Source organism: Pocillopora damicornis, chromosome 12, assembly GCF_964200805.1.
Source record: "Pocillopora damicornis chromosome 12, jaPocDami1.2, whole genome shotgun sequence".
Classification (NCBI taxonomy): Eukaryota; Metazoa; Cnidaria; class Anthozoa; order Scleractinia; family Pocilloporidae; genus Pocillopora; species Pocillopora damicornis.
Window position 1 is genome coordinate 15,456,152 of NC_142681.1, and position 13,375 is coordinate 15,469,526.

The 13,375-nt window shown below is 38.7% G+C and overlaps 1 long non-coding RNA gene across 1 annotated transcript; it reads left to right on the plus strand.

The window, feature by feature from the left end:
* The first annotated feature begins 6,623 nt into the window (after positions 1–6,623).
* Positions 6,624–10,864, plus strand: LOC149036693 (uncharacterized). Its single transcript, XR_016181787.1, has 5 exons — positions 6,624–6,774; positions 7,384–7,463; positions 9,308–9,408; positions 9,862–10,006; positions 10,626–10,864. It is a non-coding gene; the product is annotated as an uncharacterized LOC149036693 (long non-coding RNA).
* The last annotated feature ends 2,511 nt before the right edge of the window (positions 10,865–13,375 follow it).

Below are 13,375 nucleotides of genomic sequence, written 5' to 3' on the forward strand. Positions count from 1 at the left end.
TTAACGACTTGGTCCTCTCTCAATCTAGTGGAAAGCACATGGCGGACCGTGTGAGGGCGGCCCGCATAGAAATTCAGGAGCCTCTCATTTTGAGGGGAGTTCTCTAAGTCTAAAATAGCACAAAACCGAGCTATAAAGTCGATAGAGTAAACAAAGTAAACAAAATCGACAGAGAAGACAAAGTTAACAAAATCGACAGGGAAGACAAAGTTAACAAAATCGACAAGGAAGACAGAGTTAACAAAATCGACAAAGAAGACAGAGTTAACAAAATCGACAGAGAAGACAGAGTTAACAAAATCGACAGGGAAGACAGAGTTAACAAAATTGGTAGAGAAGACAGAGTTAACAAAACCAACAGGGAAGACAGAGTTAACAAAATCGACAGAGAAGACAGAGTTAACAAAATCGACAGGGAAGACAGAGTTAACAAAATTGGTAGAGAAGACAGAGTTAATAAAACCGACAGGGAAGACAGAGTTAACAAAATCGACAGAGAAGACAGAGTTAACAAAATTGGTAGAGAAGACAGAGTTAACAAAATCGAAAGGGAAGACGGAGTAAACAAAATCTACAGAGAAGACAGAGTTAACAAAATTGGTAGAGAAGACAGAGTTAACAAAATTGGTAGAGAAGACAGAGTTAACAAAATTGGTAGAGAAGACAGAGTTAACAAAACCGACAGGGAAGACAGAGTTAACAAAATCGACAAAGAAGACAGAGTTAACAAAATCGACAGAGAAGACAGAGTTAACAAAATCGAAAGGGAAGACAGAGTAAACAAAATCGACAGAGAAGACAGATATAAAATGTAATTATTTTTATAGAAATTAAAGCACAATGGCATTTACAGTAATCGTTCCGATCCCAAAATGCTATGTAGCTTAACGTCATACCACTGAAAAAAAAAGAAAGAAAAGAACGAAGGAGCCTCCTCAATCTCTCGGTACCTCGTTTGATGAAGGTTCTACTGTATCTTAGCCTTGCAAAAGTTCAGTACAAGGATGGAAATGCAGTTACCACTTCATTTTCTATACGGTCATAAATAACTTTTACAACGTAACACTGAAATCCTGTAAGACCATGCTCGCCAACAGCATCCTCGAAGCTTCTTTTTAACACTAGTCTATTTGGATAATCTTCATCTATTTTCTCCGAATGTGGATATAACAGAATCATCCTGCAGAGTTCTCTAATTTCTCTGAGGTCTCCACTGTAAAAAACACTTTTATTCCTTTCCTTAGGGTACATGTGATCTCTGGCGATATGTGCCCAATTTCGCTTCGTCATCCAATTTTCGGAACCTAAGTTCGCCTTTGATGTTGGTTGTTGAATTCCTCTCTTTTCCATAGGTATGTTGATGTGGATGCTCTTGTTCGTATCTCCTTTCCACCTCGGATGTGTATATGATGTGTTCAAACAAGACAATAAAAGTATATGCTAGGAATAAACTCAAGGAAAACGACTTAGTCTTTTTTCAATCTAGTGAAAATCGCGTGGCGGGCCGTACTAGTGAGGGCGGCCCGCATAGAAATTCAGGGGCCTCTCATTTTGAGGGGAGTCCTCTGAGTCTAGAATAGCACAAAACCGAGCTATATTGTTGATTTGTTGCCCTCGTCTCTCTTCCAGCTTCTCCACGTAAATGCACTTTCCTTTTCCCAAGCCTTCCTAGGATTTTCTTGTTCTATGTTTTTGTTTGCCGTACTTGTGCGTTTATTTTTTTTCCCACACCAGTTTTGTTTTTTTTTGTGTTTTTTTTCCTTTTCCTCTTGTATGTGTTTTTACATGTACTAGTCGACTGTCTAACATTTCAGTTTCCGACGAGAGGAAAAACATCAGCTTCAATTTTTTTTCTCAGAGAGCGCAATCTGATTGGTTCATGGAAAATCTTTTACTTTGAGATGAAGAAAATCACACTAATATCAATTGTTTTCAATGAAAATGCAGAGGAGCCACTCTACTGGAAAACATGATAAAAAAGCTGCCAGTTCTTCTGCTAATGCTAAAACTGTGTCGCTGATGTCGCTTGACATAGTTCATGAATTATCTGTTCTTAATTTTTTTCTGCTGTAATGTAGGAACGTTTTTTAAAATTTTCATCGGGGTACATCATCTCCTAGGGTTACGAGATAAGAAGCAAAAATGGCAAACCTGAAAACACTCGTTATCGGCAATATCCGGCTATTAAAGAGCTTACAGCAGTTTCCAAACAGGAATCCTTTCTTTGAGTGCGATAGGTTGCAAAGGTGAACCATAAATAACTAAGTTTTTGTAACAGCGTCTATACAGACATGTTTGCAGTAACGGCCGGTCCCAGGCCACATTCCTCATCTTTACCTCTCCTATGCAGATAGCCGACACCGTTAGATAGCCACTGCACGTGTATAAAAGGCAGATGGTGATCGTGCTTTCGCGACGAGCCTCGATGGAGAGCGACAGAAAAGTCTGTGGTCACCTCGGCCACTTCAAGTCTCGTATATGACAAGCCTTTGTATAATGCTAGAATCAGCGACGTTAAAGACATCGTTTGACGTTGAAGTTACTTCCTGTAACTTAGCTGCCGTTATAATTTTCTGCAAGTAAAGCAAAAAAGTACTGTTAGTTACATCAGACTTATCTGATTACTAAAGCACATCTTGTTTTTCAAGTTTGCACACAGTCTGATATTTCCGGTGAACACAGGTGTCTAAAATATTGAGTGAAAAGTAGTGGATACTGTGAATGAAGAAAATAATTAAAAGGCTACCTGAACAAAAAAGTGTGGCGTAATCGGTGCATCTTATCTTTGTCAGCATCTTTCATGCTTCCACGCCTGTAGAAGTGTGGGACAAAGAAAAAAAATGACCAGGGTTTCGTGACCAGGGTTTCCACAACTGCAGAAGCGTAGAACAAAGAAAAAAAGTGACCAGGGTTTTCACACCTGTAGAAGTGTGGAACAAAGAAAAAAAATGACCAGGGTTTTGTGACCAGGGTTTCTTCGCCTGTAGAAGTGTGAAACAAAGAAAAAAATTACCAGGGTTTCGTGACCAGGGTTTCCACATCTGCAGAAGTGTGGGACAAAGGAAAAAAAATTACCAGGGTTTCGTGATTCAGCAAAATTGCTACACAAAGCTAAGTTTTTGGTCCATTTGACACTTGGAAGAAAATAAAGAATGACGAGGGGTCTTTGTAAATGGGAAAGTGTGATAGTCTTCAGTTTATCAGACTTTTCCTCACTTCCATACCTCTCTAGAAGTTTGCTTTAGAGGAAAAATAGCAAAAGTTTTTTAGGCATGGTAAAATGCAACATATTTTGTCACTCTGTTGCATACTTACAAACTTACGAAGAGCTTCCTTAGTAACCAGCATATAAACTCTTTATATTATAGCCAGGGTGAAGAGTAGTTTTCCGTAAAACTTGGCCCGTCAAACCACCTCGGGTCATGTCAATGAAAGAAACTGATTGGTTTTTAGGAATATATTAAGATTGTTATCTGGAGTTACTTTCTACACTCAATTTCAACTTGTTCTACTGTTTTCTTATCATGTCTCTTTACCTCTTCAGATGTTTAACAAAGAATTCAAATGCGGAGGTTGTAATTCACACCTACAAACCCGTTTGTGTTGAATTATACAAAGACTACAAAGATCTTGGAAGATTTATGCTGCGCTACAGCGGTGAAATCATAGCTGCGGGTGCTGTAACAGAGGTAGGCATAAAGCTTTGAAATCTTTTTTACTTTAATACATTCAACCCTTTCTGGTGTTAATCGTTTAGGCTATTTTCTTGTGTCCTTAAAAAAAGATTGGTAATATTTCAAACGAACAGAAATGAACGCTGTGTTGAAAAAGTTTTTTTTTTATTACAATAATAGCTTTCACTAGTTACGGGTGACGTTTGGTAAACGACGTCTTTTTGAAGAATTGGCGTGTATTACGTGAGAAGTTCAACCCTTGTTCCATCCCCAAAAAGTGTTAACAGTGTCATAGTCAGTGCCTCTTCTCCCCTTAACTCTTTTATTTCCAGAAGTGATTAACATATTATTTATTTATTTTATTCATTTAAAAAAGTCTTTGAGATTGAGGTTGATCGCTGTGCGGTGATATGTTTATAAAAGAGAATTATAAACGAAAAGAAATGTCTTGTCGTTTGCTTTTCTGGACTTAACTGAATATTGGCTGATGCAAGTGTTCAGTGTGTTCGTTTTCCCCCAGTGTCTCCCCACCCAGATATTGCAAGGAGTCAATGAGAGATTAGCTTACAAACAGGCCTTCATATTATTAGCGCTGTGGCAAGTGCGTTTCTTCCCTCGCGAGTCAGGCTAAGGTCTTAACCCTTAAAACCCTAAGAGTGACTAGAATCTAATTTCTCCTTATAACATCACTCCTGAATCATGCAGTAAGGTCATGAAAATAAAGAAACTCATCAGCAGCTAAAGAAGTTGTTGATTGTTACACAAATTCTCCTTGTCAGCACCTTAAAGAATGTATGGAGAACAGTATGGAGAATAACTTTATTGATGTTAGGGTGTCAAGGGTTAAAGAAGGCGAGGTAGACTAAGAACTGTTATGGATCTGGCACTACTAGTTATCTTTGCTATACCCCTTGAAGACTTCTTGCTGGTTCGCGTTGTTCGAGGCCTAATACTTTCTCGAGGGCGAAGGAATGCTGCAGCCGAAGCGCTTATAATGAGGGCCTTCCCACTGGCCAATGAGAAATCTCTGAGAAATAAAATGTGAGCTTCCTCAAGTACAGGAAACTCGAGGCGACGGTGAAAGTCGAGATGGGTCTCAGTTCTGTGTATGATTGATTGAGAGGGTAGCGACTGAGTTTTTCGGAGAACTCACAGGACGATATCGAGCAAAACCAACGTCACTAAGAGTTACATTAGAAGTGCTTCTCGTGACTGTTATTGGACAAAACAAGCAAAGTTTAATTAAGTGTCGAATGAATATCCGAGTTTTTGGATAATAATTGTAACCCACATTATAATTTCTCCAAAACCGACGCGATCATTCACTTTCATTTAACACCAAGTATTTAAAGGCACTCGTTTCTGTTTTGGTTTAAACAGAAACCGCTCAATTTAAACAATGTAATCTAAGTAATCAAAGTTTAACTATCGTCGACTTCTTCAGGGAGTTTTGCAAGTTAACCCTAAACTAAAACCGTGGCCTTCAAATATTTTCCTCACCTTGCATAGAAATTTTTCAAAATTTTTTCTTCAACTTTCCCTGTTTCTGTTCGTAAGTCCAGCTACGTACAGGCGTTTAGTGTCAACTGTAAAACTCCCTCGTTAAGACATTAAAGCACAAATCAAGTGGTATTTACAGTAATCGTTCCGATCTCAAAATGCCATATTACGTAACGTCACACTACAAAAAAAAAGAAAGAAAACTAGAAAAAAAAACTATTTATCAACCATATCTCGATATAACGAACAGTTTGGTTGTTTTTCCGCTAATTCGTTAAATCGAGATTTTCGATAAAACGAACCCTCGATATAACGAACGAGTTTCCCCAGTCTCTCTTAGCACTTCGTTAAATAGAGGTTCTATTGTATCTTAGTCTTCTAAGAGTTCAGTACAAGGATGGAAATGCAGTTACCACTTCATTTTCCATACGGTCGTAAATAACTGTTACAAAGTAACATTTACATCCCATAAGACCATCCTCGCCAACAGCGTGCCTAAACTTCCTTTTTAACTTTCGTCTATCTGGATAATTTGTATCCATTTTCTCCAAGTCTGGATTTAACAGAGTCGCCCTGCAGAGTTCTCTAATTTCTTTGAGGTCTTTACTGTAAAAAACACCTTTATCCTTTTTCTTAGGGTACATGTGATTTTTGGTGATATGTACCCAGTTTGGCTTCCTCATCCATTCTTCGGAACTCAAGTTTGCCTTTAATGTTGTACGTTTTCGTGGGGCCCACCTTTGTAGAATTCCTCTTTTTTCCACGGGCATGTCGATGTGGAGGCTCTTGTTTCTATCTCCCTTCCATCTCGGATATGCACGCTGCCCTTGCCGAGCCGTTGTTGATGAGTGGTTGTCCTCGTCTCTCTTCCAACTTGTCCACGTAACCTTCCTAGGACTTTCTTGTACTTTGTTCTTTCTATTCATTCCGTGCTTGTGCATTTTTTTTCTCACACTAGTTCCGTTTTGTTAGTTTGGTTGTTTTCCTTTCCCTCTTTCCCTCCCTCGGTTTTTTTGAAATGTAGAGGGAAAACACCGGCTTTTTTTTTTTTTTTTTTTTTTAAGAGTGCCTGATAACGAATCTTGCAGCCTGATTGGTTCTTAGCGCGGTCCGTATTTCCTATATCTGTCTACAGGCACGTTAACGCTTTCGTGGGTCACACTTACTCCAAGGATAGAATGACGGCAATTTTTTGAAAATCGTATATGTGCACTGCGGGTGAAGAAACGAAGCGATCCACACAGTTATGAACACTACAGAACTGGTAGTTGAAATAAAGCCTGATCATTTTTGCAGGCCTATTTGAACCACTAGTTCTGTAGTGTCCATGACTGCGTGGTCGCCTCTCTACTTGACTCGTAGGATATGTTTTTTTAGGCGAGTGTTCGTAACTGCGCGGTCGCATCTCTACTCGACTCTTCGCAGAGATGGTTTCACGTGAGACCCCCTGCAGAGTTTGAATATTATCGATCGAAGACCAGTAACATGGCGACCGGTTCCCGATCAGAGCGTTCACGTTTTCGAGGAAGTTAAGATCGATTTCTGGCCGAAATATTTCAGAACATACTGTCTTTTCGGTGATGTCAGGTCTACAGCTGAGGTGAGCGTTGGTTTTGTGCTGTTTTCCAGAAATTAGCTTTAATTTGCTGTAGCTCCCACTTCAATTAGCGTTTGATTCAAGGAAAACTCGTTTTTTTCGTTTATTGAATTGGAGATTAACATTTTTTGGTATGTTTGGGAAAGTTTCACTCTCATCAGTGTAGGATATGGGTGTGTAAGCTTTCCTATAGTGTAAATCACATTTGTTTTTTGATCAAATTTAAATACCGTGGTGCGTGCATCCCAAGTTTTAAATTTAACTGTGAGCTACAGTACAACACTTTTCTAGGCAACATTAAATTGAGGGTGCTGTGACTACTATGAGCTTTAACAAGGAGAATTTATTGATTAAGGTACAATGTGTGTAAGTTTCGAATTAATGAGGGAAAATAAAAGCTGTACGTCTACATATGTGTTCTTACATGTACAGCGAAAAGTAGATTTTGGGTGAATCGATCATAAGAGAGTTGTCAAAATGAGTTCTTGGTTTTAACTTTAGATTAGAACGGCTTAAGTTTAAATTACAAAGGCTAGTGATATGCCTATGACAAAAAGACAACAATTTCAATCATTCTTGACAATATTGTTTAGTATACTTTTTTGTTTACAGCAAATTCTGTCAACATCCAACAACACTGGAATCTGGTGAAGTGTTATGAGGTCTTATGAAGACTCAGAATAAGTTGGAAGGTATAAATCCTGTAATAAATATTATTGAACATAACTGACTGTATGACCATCAAGGAAATGCTTACATGTGACTGGATTGGCTACATAAGTGTCATCTAATTATCAAGAGATTGCACCTGAAGTTGGTTAATGTTTTGAGGTGGTTTCACTTTGAACTTTCTGAATTTTCTGCAATGAAAAGACCTATTTTTTCTTGTTTGAGCTTGCCATCTGATCAGTAACTGCAAGTTGTTTTACTGATTAAGAATGACTTTCAACTTGGATATGAACCTGAGTTAGATGGGTTTTTTTTAATGATCTTTTTACCTGTATGAGAGGGGGTGTACATGTATTCCCAAAGTGTCTGTTAGTGTATAGAGTGACACAGTGGCATCTTCAGGCACCATATTTAATTTGCTAATGTGTAGAACATCTTATGTGTTACTCTCTTATTTATCAAATACATCAGTGTCTACTCCCTGAGACTTCAGATACTCTTTTAAAACCTGCCCAGCATTGATTGGGCAGACACTTGCCCCTTTCTTCTGGAAGGTACTCCTTGACAATGATATCCAGCATCAGCTGCTCAAGCTCCCCATCCAATGTAGTGGGTACATGCAACCTCTTTTATCACTTAGGTGCATTGTTGACCCTTTCCTTTGCTGGATGGTTTTGCTTGATTTTAAAAATCTGTAAATGGCTCCCTTTTACCCACCACACAGCCTGTATGTTTCTTGTAGAGCTTACTCTCTACTGGGGTCATTAAAATACAGCATTTGCCTACATTTACCTATACTGTGCAGGGTTGTTTTACCCAGGGCAGTTTGCTGCCAGCTTTCAATGGAAAATGTTTTCAGCTACTGCCTTTTTTTTTTTGGCAGTGACCCCTTTAAAATTTAGTGATCTATGGCCTGATAGTTCGTAAGAAAAAAACTTATCATTGTTAGGGTTTTTCTTTGTGGTTGATGCTACTTTTTCTATCTAAGTATTTTGGAACCTTCCAAAAAGGTTTGTAGAAAAAGAACTCTTACTGTTGCTGACTTGTAGATGAGGATATTGTTTGAAATTTTCCATGTACAGCCAATACCTCTATTCCCGTTGCGGGCTTTTCGTGATTTCGTGATTCAGCAAAATTGCTACACAAAGCTAAGTTGGTTGGTCCATTTGGCACTTAGAAGAAAATACAGAATGACAAGAGTCCTTGTAAATGGGAAAGTGTGACATAGTCTTCAGTTTATCAGACATTTCCTCACTTCCATACCTCCCTAAAAGTTTGCTTTAAAGGAAAAATAGCAAAGGTTTCTTGGGCATTGTAAACATACTTTGTCACTGTTCCATACTTCCAAACTTAAAAAGAGCTAGCTTAGCAAACAGTGTATAAACTCTTTATATTATGGCCAGGGTGGACATGGCTTCTTACTGCATTTCGGATTGAAGAGTAGTTTTCAGTAAAACTTGGCCCGTCAAGCCACCTCGGGTCTTGGTCAATGAAACGACATTGGCTTTTGACATGCGTTGAGAATACATTTAGCTTAAAGCTTTTCCGGCCTCAAAAGAGTGAGACACAAAGGAGTTTCAAGTACTTCCATGGTCTGTTATTCCAGATGTTGAAGAATTCATTCCTTGGTCATTAAGCGTCTCACACACAGAAAATTTTAGCATCATTTATTTCTAATTGGAGGTATTTCTTAAAGGCACGATACAAATTTTTCGTTTTTCTGTTCTTCGATTTTAAAGTTTTTAAAAGAATTGGACGGCACCAATACAGTGGCGTTGGGAAAACAATAAAAAGAATCCTATGTTCTATGACTTTTTTTGGCTAGGTAAGGAAAGTTAGCTGTTCTAATTTTATCGTCTGCCCTCAGGTATTGTTCCACCTCAAAACGTTAAATGAACCGGCTACCATCCAGAGGCTTTGTAGCGTTTTACACAAGAGTACAGGAGAAATCCTACAAAAGAAACCCAGGTAAGAAAGCCCATGTAAATCACCACAAGGAAAGGTAATCCCCATAACAAGAAAGTCAATTTTCCAATAAGTGCACAGTGCTTATTGACATTCTCACGTCGATGCTGCCAATATCAAAGAAATGACCCGTTGACACTATTTGCAGTCGTTAGTGTGACTGAGGGTTTGTTGTACACCCCTCGTATGCCCCTCTTACATTCCCATATTACTTCACCCTCCTCCAATTTAAAATTTCATATTCTTGGTTAAAATGTCACTTGGCTTGATGAAACGTTTTAGATGGCAAATATAGGTTGTTTATATTTTTATCGCCAGCACGCAAATTGTCAAACATTCACACGAAAAGAACCCCATATTCGAACTTAACTAAAACCGAAGCAATCCCGAGTTACTTTGTACACTCAATTTAAACTTGTTCTACTATTTTCTCATCATGTTTCCTTACCTCTTCAGATGTTTAACAAAGAATTTAAATGCGGAGGTTGTAATTCACACCAACAAACCCGTTTGTGTTGAATTATACAAAGACTACAAAGATCTTGGAAGATTTATGCAGCGCTACAGCGGTGAAACCACAGCCGCGGGCGTTGTGACCGAGGTAGGCCTAAAGCCATGAAATCTTTTTTACTTTAATACATTCAACCATTTCTGGTGGTAATCGTTTAAGCTATTTTCTTGTGTCCTTAAACAAAGATTGGTAATCTTTCAAACGAACAGAAAGGAACGCTGTGTTGAAAAAGTTTTTTTTTTTTTACAAGAAGAGCTTTCACTAGTTACGGGTGACGTTTGGTAAACGACGTCTTTTTGAAGAATTGGCGTGTATTACGTGAGAAGTTCAACCCCTGTTCAATCTCCAAAAAGTGTTAACAGTGTCATAGTCAGTGCCTCTTCTCCCCTTAACTCTTTTACTTCCAGAGGTGATTAACATATAACTTCTCCCTATAATATCCATTCATTATTCAGCAAACAGGTAATGAGAATACACAAACTTATCAGGTACAAGTTGTTATCTTGATCTAACACCAAATTCTTTTTACTGGTCTACAAGAAAAATCTACAGTAGCTAGAAGGGAGAATTGACAATCAGATCTTGGGAGTTAAAGGGTTAACGAGCCCAAAAGTTGCATGCAATGATTCTTACAAATTAAAACCAGACTGTGTCATTCAAACTACACAGTATGGCGTCCATTGTGTGTTTCTTGCTTGTGTTTCCACAGATTTTATAAAATAGAGCTTTGCGAGCAAGAATCCTCCTATGATAACCTTGTGAAAAACAGGAAAACGTCAATGCTCCAGGAAATGGACTGGATTTCAGAACGTTCCGAAGTATTTTGCTGCTGTCCCAGAAGGAAAAACTAAATGAATTGAAAAGGATTTTTTTAGAAAAGTCTTTGAGATTGAGGTTCATCGCTGTGCGGTGATATGTTCATAAAAGAAAATTATAAACGAAAAGAAATGTCTTGTCTTTACTCTTCTGGACTTAAGTGAATATTGGCAGTCGTTTTTCCCCTGTGTCTCCTCACCCAGGTATCAAGGAGTTCATGAGAGATTAGCTTACAAACAGGCCTTCATATTATTAGTGCTGCGGCACGTGCGTTTCTTCCCCCGCGAGTCAGGCTAAGGTCTTAACCCTTAAAACCCTAAGAGTGACTAGAATCTAATTTCTCCTCATTACATCACTCCTGAATCATGCAGTAAGGTCATGAAAATAAAGAAACTTATCAGCAGCTAAAGAAGTTGTTGATTGTTACACAAATTCTCCTTGTCGGCACCTTAGAGAATGTATGGAGAACAGTATGGAGAATACCTTTACTGATGTTAGGGTGTCAAGGGTTAAGGAAGGCGAGCTGGCCTAAGAACTGTAATGGATCTGGCACTAATAATTATCTTGAAAAGAAAATCAAAACATCTTTAGCTTTACCGTTCAAAATTAGTCAGTCTGTTCAGTCACGAAGAAGCTTGCTTATTTGCCTACATTCCTTTGCAGACCCTATGAGGCTCAATATTTTCAAATATTTTTAAGTAATTTTATGCGAATTTAAAAAATAAACACTTTTCAACATTATCAATTGTCTTCAGAGGAGCCACTAAACTGGAAACTGATCGCTCAGTTCACATCCAAATACGAAAACTGTGGATGTCGCTGGACATAGTTCATTAATTATTCGTTCTTGAATCGTTCCTGCCGTAGTGTAGGAATTTTGTTAAACGTACGAGATAAGGAGCGAAAGTAGAAAGCCTGAAAACACTCCAAGAGTCGACGGAATAAACAAAATCGACAGGATTGAGATCATCGACAGAGTTAACAAAATCAACAGAGTGTACAGAGTGGACAAAATCAATAGAGTGTACAGGGTAGACAAAATCAACAGAGTGGACAAAATCAACGTGGTGTACAGAGTGGACAAAATCAACATGGTGTACAGAGTGGACAAAGTCAACAGAGTGTACTGAGTGGACAAAATCAACAGAGTGGACAAAATCAACAGCGTGTACAGAGTGGACAAAATCAACAAAGCGTACAGAGTGGACAAAATCAATAGAGTTTACAGGGTGAACAAAATCAACAGAGTGTACAGAGTGGACAAAATCAACAGAGTACAGAGTGGACAAAATCAACAGAGTACAGAGTGGACAAAATCAACAGAGTTACAAAATCAACAGACTGTACAGAGTGGACGTCCATCAACAGCGTGGACAAAATCAATGGAGTTTACAAAGCGTAACGTCACACCAAAAGAAAAAAAGAAAGAACAAAAAACACCTATTAACCATATCTCGATAAAATGAACATTTTGGTTGTTATTCCGCTTATTCGTTAAATCGTGCTTTTCAATAAAACGTACACTCGATATAACGAACGAGTTTCCCCAGTCTCTTGGCACTTCGTGAAATTGAGGTTACACTGTATCTTAGTCTTCTGAACGTTCAGTACAAGGATGGAAATGCAGTTACCACTTCATTTTCCATACGGTCATAAATAACTCTCGTAACGTAACACTTGCATCCCTTACGGCCATGCTCGCCAACAGCGTCCTTAAACCTTTTTTTTTAACACTAATCTATTTGGATTATTTTTATCCATTTTCTCCAAATCTGGATATAACAGAGTCGCCCTGCAGAGTTCTCTAATTTCTCTAAGGTCTTTACTGTAAAAAACACTTTTATCCTTTTTCTTAGGGTACATGTGACTTTTGGTGATATGTACCCAGTTTGGCTTCCTCATCCATTCTTCGGAACTCAAGTTTGCCTTTAATGTTGTACGTTTTCGTGGGGCCCACCTTTGTAGAATTCCTCTCTTTTCCACGGGCATGTCGATGTGGAGGCTCTTGTTTTTATCTCCCTTCCATCTCGGATATGTACGCTGCCCTTGCCGAGCCGGTGTTGCTGATTTGTTGTCCTCGTCTCTCTTCCAACTTGTCCACGTAGCCCTCGTTCCGTGCTTGTGCATTTTTTCCTCACACTAGTTCCGTTTTGTTAGTTTGGTTGCTTTTCTTTCCCTCTTCGACAGGATTGAGATCATCGACAGAGTTAACAAAATCAACAGACTGCACAACGGTGGACAAAATCAACAGAGTATACAGCGTGAACATATCAACAGAGCGTACAAAGTGGACAAAATCAATAGAGTGTACAGAGTGGACAAAATCAATAGAGTTTACAGAGTGGACAAAATCAACAGAGCGTACAGCGTGGACAAAATCAACAGAGTGGACAAAATCAACATAGTGTACGGAGTGGACAAAATCAACAGCGTGTAAAGAGTGGACAAAATCAACAGAGTGGACAGAGTGTACAAAATCAACATGGTGTACAGAGTGGACAAAAGCAACAGCGTGTAAAGAGTGGACAAAATCAACAGAGTGGACAGAGTGGACAAAATCAACATGGTGTACAGAGTGGACAAAATCAACAGCGTGCGAAGAGCAGACAAAATCAACAGAGTGTATAGAGTGGACAAAATCAA